Source organism: Coregonus lavaretus (genome assembly GCF_964263955.1).
Source record: "Coregonus lavaretus genome assembly, chromosome: 3".
NCBI classification, from domain to species: domain Eukaryota; kingdom Metazoa; phylum Chordata; class Actinopteri; order Salmoniformes; family Salmonidae; genus Coregonus; species Coregonus lavaretus.
The window spans coordinates 61,110,046-61,120,169 of NC_139990.1; the positions used below are offsets into that span (position 1 = coordinate 61,110,046).

The following is a 10,124-nucleotide window of genomic DNA, read 5'->3' on the forward strand; positions in this document are numbered from 1 at the left end:
ATGTTTGGGGATTCTCCCACATGCCTTTTGGCGAACACCAACCGAGTTTTCTTTAAGCAATGGCTTTTTTCTGGCCACTCTTCCGTAAAGCCCAACTCTGTGGAGTGTATGGCTTAAAGTGGTCCTATGGACAGATACTCCAATCTCCACTGTGCTTTGCAGCTCCTTCAGGGTTATCTTTGGTCTCTTTGTTGCCTCTCTGATTAATGCCCTCCTTGCCTGGTCCATTAGTTTTGGTGGGCGGCCCTCTCTTGGCAGGTTTTTTGTGGTGCCATATTCTTTCCATTTTTTTATAATTATTTTAATGGTGCTCCGTGGGATGTTCAAAGTTTCTGATATTTTTTAAATAACCCAACCCTGATCCGTACTTCTCCACAACTTTGTCCCTGACCTGTTTGGAGAGCTCCTTGGTCTTGGTGGTGCCCCTTGCTTAGTGGTGTTGCAGACTCTGGGGCCTTTCAGAACAGGTGTATATATACTCAGATCATGTGACAGATCATGTGACACTTAGATTGCACACAGGTGGACTTTATTTAACTAATTATGTGACTTCTGAAGGTAATTGGTTGCACCAGATCTTATTTAGGGGCTTCATAGCAAAGGGGGTGAATACAAACAGTGGGGGAAAAAAGTATTTAGTCAGCCACCAATTGTGCAAGTTCTCCCACTTAAAAAGATGAGAGATGCCTGTAATTTTCATTATAGGTACACGTCAACTATGACAGACAAATTGAGGAAAAAAAATCCAGAAAATCACATTGTAGGATTTTTTATGAATTTATTTGCAAATTATGGTGGAAAATAAGTATTTGGTCACCTACAAACAAGCAAGATTTCTGGCTCTCACAGACCTGTAACTTCTTCTTTAAGAGGCTCCTCTGTCCTCCACTCGTTACCTGTATTAATGGCACCTGTTTGAACTTGTTATCAGCATAAAAGACACCTGTCCACAACCTCAAACAGTCACACTCCAAACTCCACTATGGCCAAGACCAAAGAGCTGTCAAATGACACCAGAAACAAAATTGTAGACCTGCACCAGGCTGCGAAGGCTGAATCTGCAATAGGTAAGCAGCTTGGTTTGAAGAAATCAACTGTGGGAGCAATTATTAGGAAATGGAAGACATACAAGACCACTGATAATCTCCCTCGATCTGGGGCTCCACGCAAGATCTCACCCCGTGGGGTCAAAATGATCACAAGAACGGTGAGCAAAAATCCCAGAACCACACGGGGGGACCTAGTGAATGACTTGCAGAGAGCTGGGACCAAAGTAACAAAGCCTACCATCAGTAACACACTACGCCGCCAGGGACTCAAATCCAGCAGTGCCAGACGTGTCCCCCTGCTTAAGCCAGTACATGTCCAGGCCCGTCTGAAGTTTGCTAGAGTGCATTTGGATGATCCAGAAGAGGATTGGGAGAATGTCATATGGTCAGATGAAACCAAAATAGAACTTTTTGGTAAAAACTCAACTCGTCGTGTTTGGAGGACAAAGAATGCTGAGTTGCATCCAAAGAACACCATACCTACTGTGAAGCATTCGGGTGGAAACATCAATGCTTTGGGGCTGTTTTTCTGCAAAGGGACCAGGACGACTGATCCGTGTAAAGGAAAGAATTAATGGGGCCATGTATCGTGAGATTTTGAGTGAAAACCTCTTTCCATCAGCAAGGGCATTGAAGATGAAACGTGGCTGGGTCTTTCAGCATGACAATGATCCCAAACACACCGCCCGGGCAACGAAGGAGTGGCTTCGTAAGAAGCATTTCAAGGTCCTGGAGTGGCCTAGCCAGTCTCCAGATCTCAACCCCATAGAAAATCTTTGGAGGGAGTTGAAAGTCCGTGTTGCCCAGCGACAGCCCCAAAACATCACTGCTCTAGAGGAGATCTGCATGGAGGAATGGGCCAAAATACCAGCAACAGTGTGTGAAAACCTTGTGAAGACTTACAGAAAACGTTTGACCTGTGTCATTGCCAACAAAGGGTATATAACAAAGTATTGAGAAACTTTTGTTATTGGCCAAATACTTATTTTCCACCATCATTTGCAAATAAATTCATTAAAAATCCTACAATGTGATTTTCCTGAATGTTTTTTCTCATTTTGTCTGTCATAGTTGACGTGTACCTATGATGAAAATTACAGGCCTCTCTCATCTTTTTAAGTGGGAGAACTTGCACAATTGGTGGCTGACTAAATACTTTTTTCCCCCACTGTATGCACGCACCACTTTTCCGTTATTACTTTTTTTGAATTCTTTGAAACAAGTTATTTTTTTCATTTCACTTCACCAATTTGGACTATTTGGTGTATGTCCATTACATGAAATAAATAAAAAAATCCATTTAAATTACAAGTTGTAATGCAACAAAATAGGAAAAACGCAAAGGGGGATGAATACTTTTGCAAGGCACTGTATGTGTGTGATATACATGAAGTCCTCCTGAATCAGTCTCTCACTTTGAGGCTTTGTCATTACACTTTGATGTGCAAAGACATCTCTCTCCCCCACTATGGTCCATGCTGTACTGTACGTCACTGTGCCATTATGAATCATAGTCCACAAACAGTGCACACAATGATGCTTTATGGCACTGATTGCAGTCCTCTGAGGCTAGGATGCAACACAGGCCAGGTTATTGTGCTCTGTGTGTGGGCTGATTGCATTGGCCATAGAGTTTAGCTGACATGCCAAACCTGTGTCTAGCCAACAGAATAGAGGGATATTTGGGAGGCCAACTAGAACCATAAAAACAATAGTTATGAGTGGGGAAGATGCAGTGCTGGTGCGATTACTGTGTGAGTTATACTGCTGAGGTTTGTTATTAGCAGGGGAGGCTGCCTCGTGTCTCATTAGTGAGAAACAGTGTGTTGAATACCCATACATATCCACTGGCCTTCTGTGTATAGTTGAGCAATAACAGGCAGCGTCATATTCTGATTACCAAGAGATTACAATATGTCACTCTGCGATTCTGTCAGCGGGATAATTGTCTTGATCAATCATCTTGATGCCATTGCCCACCATGCACAAACTGGTTGAATCAATGTTGTTTCAACTTAATTTGTCAACGTATTGTGATGTGGAATCTGCGTGGAAAATACATTGGATTTGAAAAAAAGTCATCAACTGTTGTTTTGAGGGTGAAATTTCTGCCTCCGGATTATGTCATCATGGTAACCAAATTTAAACATAGACAACCTTTGTGTACAATATGTTGAATTTGTACCTTTAAAACAAAGTCAGATCTTCAATGTAAAAATGCTTAGCTATGATATTTGTCACTGAGTATTACCAATGTGCTATCGTGATAATTATTGTTGGGAGGTCTCCACTTAAAACTAAATAGATTCACTGTTGCTATCGAAGTCATTCCAAAGGGTAGGTTTAACAGAGCAAATTAAATGTGACCATACTTTATCACTCATATAACATCAATGATGCTATTTAGGCCTGTATAGCATTTTCAAATCAACAGCTATTGTTTCAATTAAACCCAGAATTCAACAAAAAATAGAAAATACAAACTTCATTTAAAGTGCATTTAGAGTATGATTTGATTTAGTCCTATTCTTTAACTTTTATTGAGATGGAGACGTGAATCCAACATATCAATTATTAATTTGTAGACAAACTGGAATTAAAGCCAGACTAAGTCAGTGGCACAGATGGAACTATCCAAGCAGAATATACATCTCCTTCAAATGTTGATATTTGGTTGCATTGACAACCAAAAACAATTAAATATCACTTTTGAAATACAATAAATAGCCTATTAACTTGTCCAAAGGTTAACAAATTATATGATTGATTCACGTCTCCAACTCAACCAAAAATATAAATTAAAGAATCGGATTAAGACAGTGGCTTAGATCTAACTATCCAAGCAGTATATACATCTCTGTGGTCCTCTGTAGCTCAATTGGTAGAGCATGGTGCTTGTAACGCCAGGGTAGTGGGTTCGATCCCCGGGACCACCCATACGTAAAAATGGATGTACACATGACTGTAAGTCGCTTTGGATAAAAGCGTCTGCTAAATGGCATGTTATGTTATCTCCTTTAAATGTTGATATTTGGTTGCGTTGTCAACCAAACAGAATTTAATATTACTTTTGTAATACAGTAAATAGCCTAAAGTTTAGGCTGTCTTGCAAACCAATATTACATTCAACCTTAAAATTTGTAAAACGTCCATTGGCACATTTTGAGATTATTATAACTATACATTTCTTCTTATGTAATCATATAAAGCATGCATGTTAAAGATAGTATGCATAGGACGTTGCAGGTCTATGGAGATCTTCACAATTGCTGTAACAATCTGCACAGAATCTCGAACGGCATTAATGTATTCTCAACTGCAATACAGGTCATTTGGTTATGCTATTAGTTTAATTAAACACAGTGATAACACATTAAACACAATATCTGACACTGTATTCCCATTTTAACTTTGCTGTGCTTTTAGATGGCTGAAAGCGCAGTGATAGACATTTGGGTGACAATTAAACCAAAAATCAGACATTGTTTTTCCATTGGAATTTGGTTGTGCTTTTAGATGGTTGAAAGCATAGTGATAACACATTGGCAATTCAACTAACTTTTGGCTGTCTTTTTGAGTGGGTGAATATATGTTGTAATCTCATTGATCAACGTCTCAACCAAATATTACCAAATTTTCCAAGTTGAAATGACGTGGTGTGCCCAGTGGGTACGCTTCTCTCTGATGAGTTGTTTGGTGGATTAAGTGATGAAATTAAAAACAACCATCTTGATGTAGTGTATGCTGTTTATTCAGTCGCCTGAAGTCTTATTTTACATTAATAATCACTTATCCTATTCAGAGCAACGTAGAATAACTGACGGCGCATAAAAACTTTGATGTGTATATGATAATAATGTATGTAATGACGATAATGACATACATGTTTTACTTTGTCATCTACAGTCATTCATATAAACCTTGTCTTTTCCAACCCAGGATGTCTGGCAACCTGTCCCTCCTGAGGCCTACATTAGCGGGTGTCACCGGATCAATGCAACCTGCCCTCTCAAACATGTCCCAGTTTCCCCCTCTGGTTGACTGGGAGGCGCCCACCTTCACCCGAGCCGCCCAATTCCGTGTCGGCGCCACCTTAATCCTCTTCCTATTTGCTGCCTGCAGCAACCTTGCGTTATTGGTCAGTGTGTGCCGGGGGCGTGGCCGGCGCCTGGCTTCTCACCTGCGACCACTCATCATGAGCCTGGCCACCGCCGACCTGATGATGACCTTTGTGGTGATGCCACTGGACGCCATTTGGAACATCACGGTGCAGTGGTATGGCGGAGACGCCATGTGTAAGATGCTGTGCTTCCTCAAGCTGTTTGCCATGCACTCGTCAGCCTTCATTCTGGTGGTGGTCAGTCTGGACAGGCACCACGCCATCCTGCACCCGCTGGACTCACTCAACTCCCACCACAGGAACAAGAGGATGCTGGGTTTGGCCTGGGGCCTTAGCGTGCTTCTGGCCTTACCACAGGTGAGTTAAAACCCAGGTAGCCTTGTTTACTATAAATAGTGTGGCACACCAAGAACTTCAAGGTAAATTCCTGTAAAAGGTTAAAGTGATTTTGTTCATTCCTGGTATACATTTACATAATTTAGCAGACGCTCTTATCCAGAGCAACTAGGGTTAAGTGCCTTGCTTAAGGGCACATCGACAGATTTTTCACCTAGTCAGCTCAGGGATTAGAACCAGCAACCTTTCGGTTACTGGCACACACTCTTACCCACTAAGCTACCTGCCGCCCAGGTATGTTGTTGAGATGACGTGTTCATGCCAAGTGCAGCTCTAGCTGTGGGTTTGTCAAGGCACTTAGAGAGACATTTATATTTACATTTTAGTAATTTAACAGATGCTTTTATCCAAAGCTACTTAGAGTAAGTGCATTAATCTTAAAATAGCTAGTTGAGGGCCTACCGAATGGTGCAGTGGTCTAAGGCACTACATCACATTGTTGCGGCGTCACTACAGCCTGCGGTTCGATCCCAGGCTGTGTCCTTACCGGCCGTGACCGGGAGTCCCATAGGGCAGTGCACAATTGGCCTGTGTAATCCGGGTTAGGGGAGGGTTTGGCTGGGGGGCTTTACTTGGCTCATTGTGCTCTAGCGACTCCTTGTGGCGGGCCGGGCGCCTGCAGGCTGACTTCGGTCGTCAGTTGAACAGTGTTTCCTCCGACACATTGGTGCAGCTGGCTTCCGGGCTAAGCGAGCGGGTGTTAAGAAGCGCGGTTTGGCGGGTCATGTTTCGGAGGATGCATGACTCAACCTTTGCCTCTCCCGAGCCCGTTGGGGAGTTGCAGTGATGAGACAAGATCGTAATCACAAACAAAATAAGATAGCTAGGAGAGATAACCTCATATCACAGTCGTAGTAAGTAAATGTTTCCTCAATACAGAAGTTAGCAGCAAATTCAGTGCTAGTAAGAAAAGACAATTCATTTTTTATTTTTTTTGGGGGGTGGGACAGGGTTTCAGTTGTTTTCGGAAGATGGGCAGGGACTCTGCTGTCCTAGCTTCAGGGGGAAGCTCGTTCCACAATTGGGGTGCCAGGACAGAGAAGAGCTTTGACTGGGCTGAGCGGGAGTGTAGACATAATCAATCAGTTTGCACAGATATTTCAAGTACCAGTTCACACTCTCGACCCAGTGGATGATGGGAGATGACAGGGGAAAGGATGGCTGAGGTCACCATTTGTGACAGATACTGAATTCATCTGGTCAAGGTCAAGCGTACATCTAATACACACACACATACACACAGTGACTAACGAGGAGGCATTACCTACGATTCTGTTCCTGCATGGTGTGCTGTACTCAACTGTCATCGCATCCAGAAACTGAAACAACTCTTTGCCTACTGTACACACATACTGATGGACCTAGCTGGGGATCTAATGAACAGGCTGGGGATCTCCCTGGCTCTTTGGTAATGTGTTCCTTGGATCAAAAACACAATCCTGTCTGCCTGTGTCATTGAAAAATGCTTTCCTGAAAATACCTTGACAAAAACAGTGCATTAAGGATTATGTGAAAGCGATAGTTAATGGTGCACTGGTCTGTGAGGACAGCCGGTGTAGAGTGAAATGTGGATGGACAAGTTAATTGATTTGCTTTGACAGGGAAATCAAATATTTCCTCAGAACTTCACAGTGGTTTATGCCTTGTAATAAATTCTTTTTTTAATTAAGAGAAGAAGAAAAAACATGCCCCACAGTGTGATCTTGAATTTGTTTTGGGCTACAACCAATTCAAGATCACACTGCGGGGCATCTTTTTGTCCTGTAAAAAAATATATATATATATATTACACTATACAGTTCATAGCTTACTGTAGTTAGGATTGTTATTGGGTATATTCCTGCACAGTATGTAAAATGTTTTCAAAGAGTAATGGCATACTACTGCACCACAACTTCAAAGTAGTCCAGGCTTCTCTACATTGTTTGGATGAGAGTGACTGCGCTTGAAGGGGGGAGAGTGTCAGGGTGTGGGACGGGAGGTTGAAAGGGGGGGAAACGGCATGCATCCCTCATGAGGATAGATTTATGAATCTGAGGAGACAAATAAGACTAATTTGCTGTCAGAGTGGCGCCGGGGCTGCTGTGAGTTTTATCAGTGCACCTGCTGGTAGGCGAGTGATTCACCACAGAGCATGAGCATCTTGAACGTCTCGCCTCAGGCTCTTCCCCTGTAATTTAATTTTCAGGGCTGCAGAGTGCAGAGGGGCGTGACAGGATTTACGTATCAGTGCCGCACCGTCAGAGGTCCCACGTAATCACCGCCCGTATGCAGCAGAGTGCCAAGGACAAGGGGGTAGATTGACAGATAGGGATATGCCTTCTGGACTCTGCAAATGAGGAGGCATTTCAGCAAAAAATCTTTAAATTCCTAGCATGCTGATATTAGTTAGTTCATTGTGCCCCCAGAGTGTGAAATGTGATTATATTACTGAGAATTAGGAAAGTGCAACATCAGCAGGGGGGGGAGGGAGACGTTGGAAAAGCAAGTATTTAAACACGGAAAACAAACAAATGTTTTGTTAATACATAGGGAATTGGAAAACAAGTAAAACTGCATTGGTGCAAAAAAACTAACACAACTCTGCCCCCAACTCAGATTGGATACAATTATAAAGTTGTAAACCATCAATCAATTCAATATTTATATATGTCTGTCATGGTGATTTATGTCCCCAAATCATTTTGAAAGCCATTTCAGAATATGGATCCACCTTGAAAGTTATTGTGACAAGCATTCAATAAAATGTTACTGACCACTGCATTAATTAATGAGAAAAAACTGCCGACATGACTCAGCCACTGCATTTTCTCATTAAACCACCCTTTTCTGGCCAGTGCTCTGGCACAAAATAGCAGCCAAGACCTCAACTGAGTGTTATACATTGAAGGCAGATGAAATGATCCCCAACACAACCTAAAGTAGTACTGTAGTAGCCGAGTGTATACCTGTGTGAAAGGTACTACTGTATTTACAGTTGGTGAATTGTCATACATCTTAGATGTTGTGGTTGTTGTTACTCATTAACTTCCTGTTCCCCAGCTGTTCATCTTCCGGGCCATCAAGGCCGAGGGCGTAGACTTCACCCAGTGTGTAACCCATGGCAGTTTCAAAGAGCGATGGCAGGAGACGGTCTACAACATGTTCTACTTCGTCACTCTCTACGTGTTCCCCCTGCTGGTCATGAGCTTCTGCTACACACGCATCCTCATTGAGATCAATCAGCAACTCCACAGGAACAAAGGTACAAGCTAGCTATTCCAATCTGGCAACCACAATACTTGCCTGGCCAAAATGGCAACCTCAGGAGGCCTATATGCTGTTCCAACATTAATTATACATTGACAATGTTTAGGAGAGATATGATAGCTGCATTAGCTTTAGGATGCTACTAACCAGTGCCATACTTTTCCAGCTGGCGAGTCCCTGCCTGAGACGCAGTGTACACAGACATGATCCCCAAAGCACGAATGAAGACTCTAAAGACTGACCAGAACCACCAAACACGAATGAAACACACAAACCCCAGCAGTCACTGCAGAACCTCCACAAGCCTGACTCCGACTAGTCACGCCTGAATACATCCACCACGCACCTGATGTCTTCGTCAACCTGAACACATGCACCAACCCCGGTCATCTATGGCTTCTACACGCCCTCGTTCCGGGCCGACCTGGCCATGTGCTGGTGCTATAGGAGAAGGGACATTGATATGTCGCCCAGGTCTCTGGACCGCCTGTCCGCCCACCAGGGCCCCCACAGCGGAGAGCAGGACTCTGACGCCCCCAGTGTGGACCAGACCAAAGAGACTGGAGGTGACGGTAGATGACTGGTGCTGACAGTAAGTACATCTGTAAATTCGGAGGGCTGAGGGAGAGCAGACCTGGAAATGAGTGGTACTAAGGAGTATGTAGACTGACCTACTCATTCTGTCAGGTGAAGACAGTGACAGGCTAAACAGCACCACCAAAATGTCTCCCCTCTGACTGTACGCCCATCTTCGACATCTTGAGGACATTGTTGAAGCATGGGAAGAGGCACTTGAATTAGGGGTCAAGCCCAACCTGAGACAAGGGTTGAAGGGATCAAATCCTTCAGGATTACTTTACCCAGAAAAGACACATGTTTTTCTGGGCCTAATCTAGAGCATTAAGCACCTTGGCTAAGGCAGTTCAGAGGTAGCCTTCGGAGCCACCCTGATCTTGCGAGCTTACATGAATGGTTTGTTGTATCCAAGAGGTCCAGAGGGAGGCAGAACATAATCAACTGGGCTGCAACAGGTTTCTGCCAACTTTGGATATCCAGTTATACAGCAACAGTTAAGCACATGCCATTCTATTTCAATTACTATAAAATGGAAAGGCAAACTAATTTTAAACGCCGTTCCACAACTTTCTACAAACCATTAAAACCCTTGGGTGTCCCCTGATATATACACCATGCTGCTTATGTCACACTGCCTGCTGTCTGCCTACAAATTGCTTTTCCATGCAACACTGTGTCCTTACAATGCCAGGCTGCATGATATGATCTCCATAGCCACAAATCACTATACAGAA

At 43.2% G+C, this 10,124-nt stretch overlaps 1 pseudogene across 1 annotated transcript; it reads left to right on the plus strand.

The window, feature by feature from the left end:
* Window positions 1-4,896: 4,896 nt before the first annotated feature.
* LOC311120243 (gonadotropin-releasing hormone II receptor-like) lies at window positions 4,897-9,394 on the plus strand (annotated as a pseudogene). Its single transcript has 3 exons — window positions 4,897-5,526; window positions 8,608-8,809; window positions 8,981-9,394. The product of its transcript is annotated as a gonadotropin-releasing hormone II receptor-like (transcript).
* The last annotated feature ends 730 nt before the right edge of the window (window positions 9,395-10,124 follow it).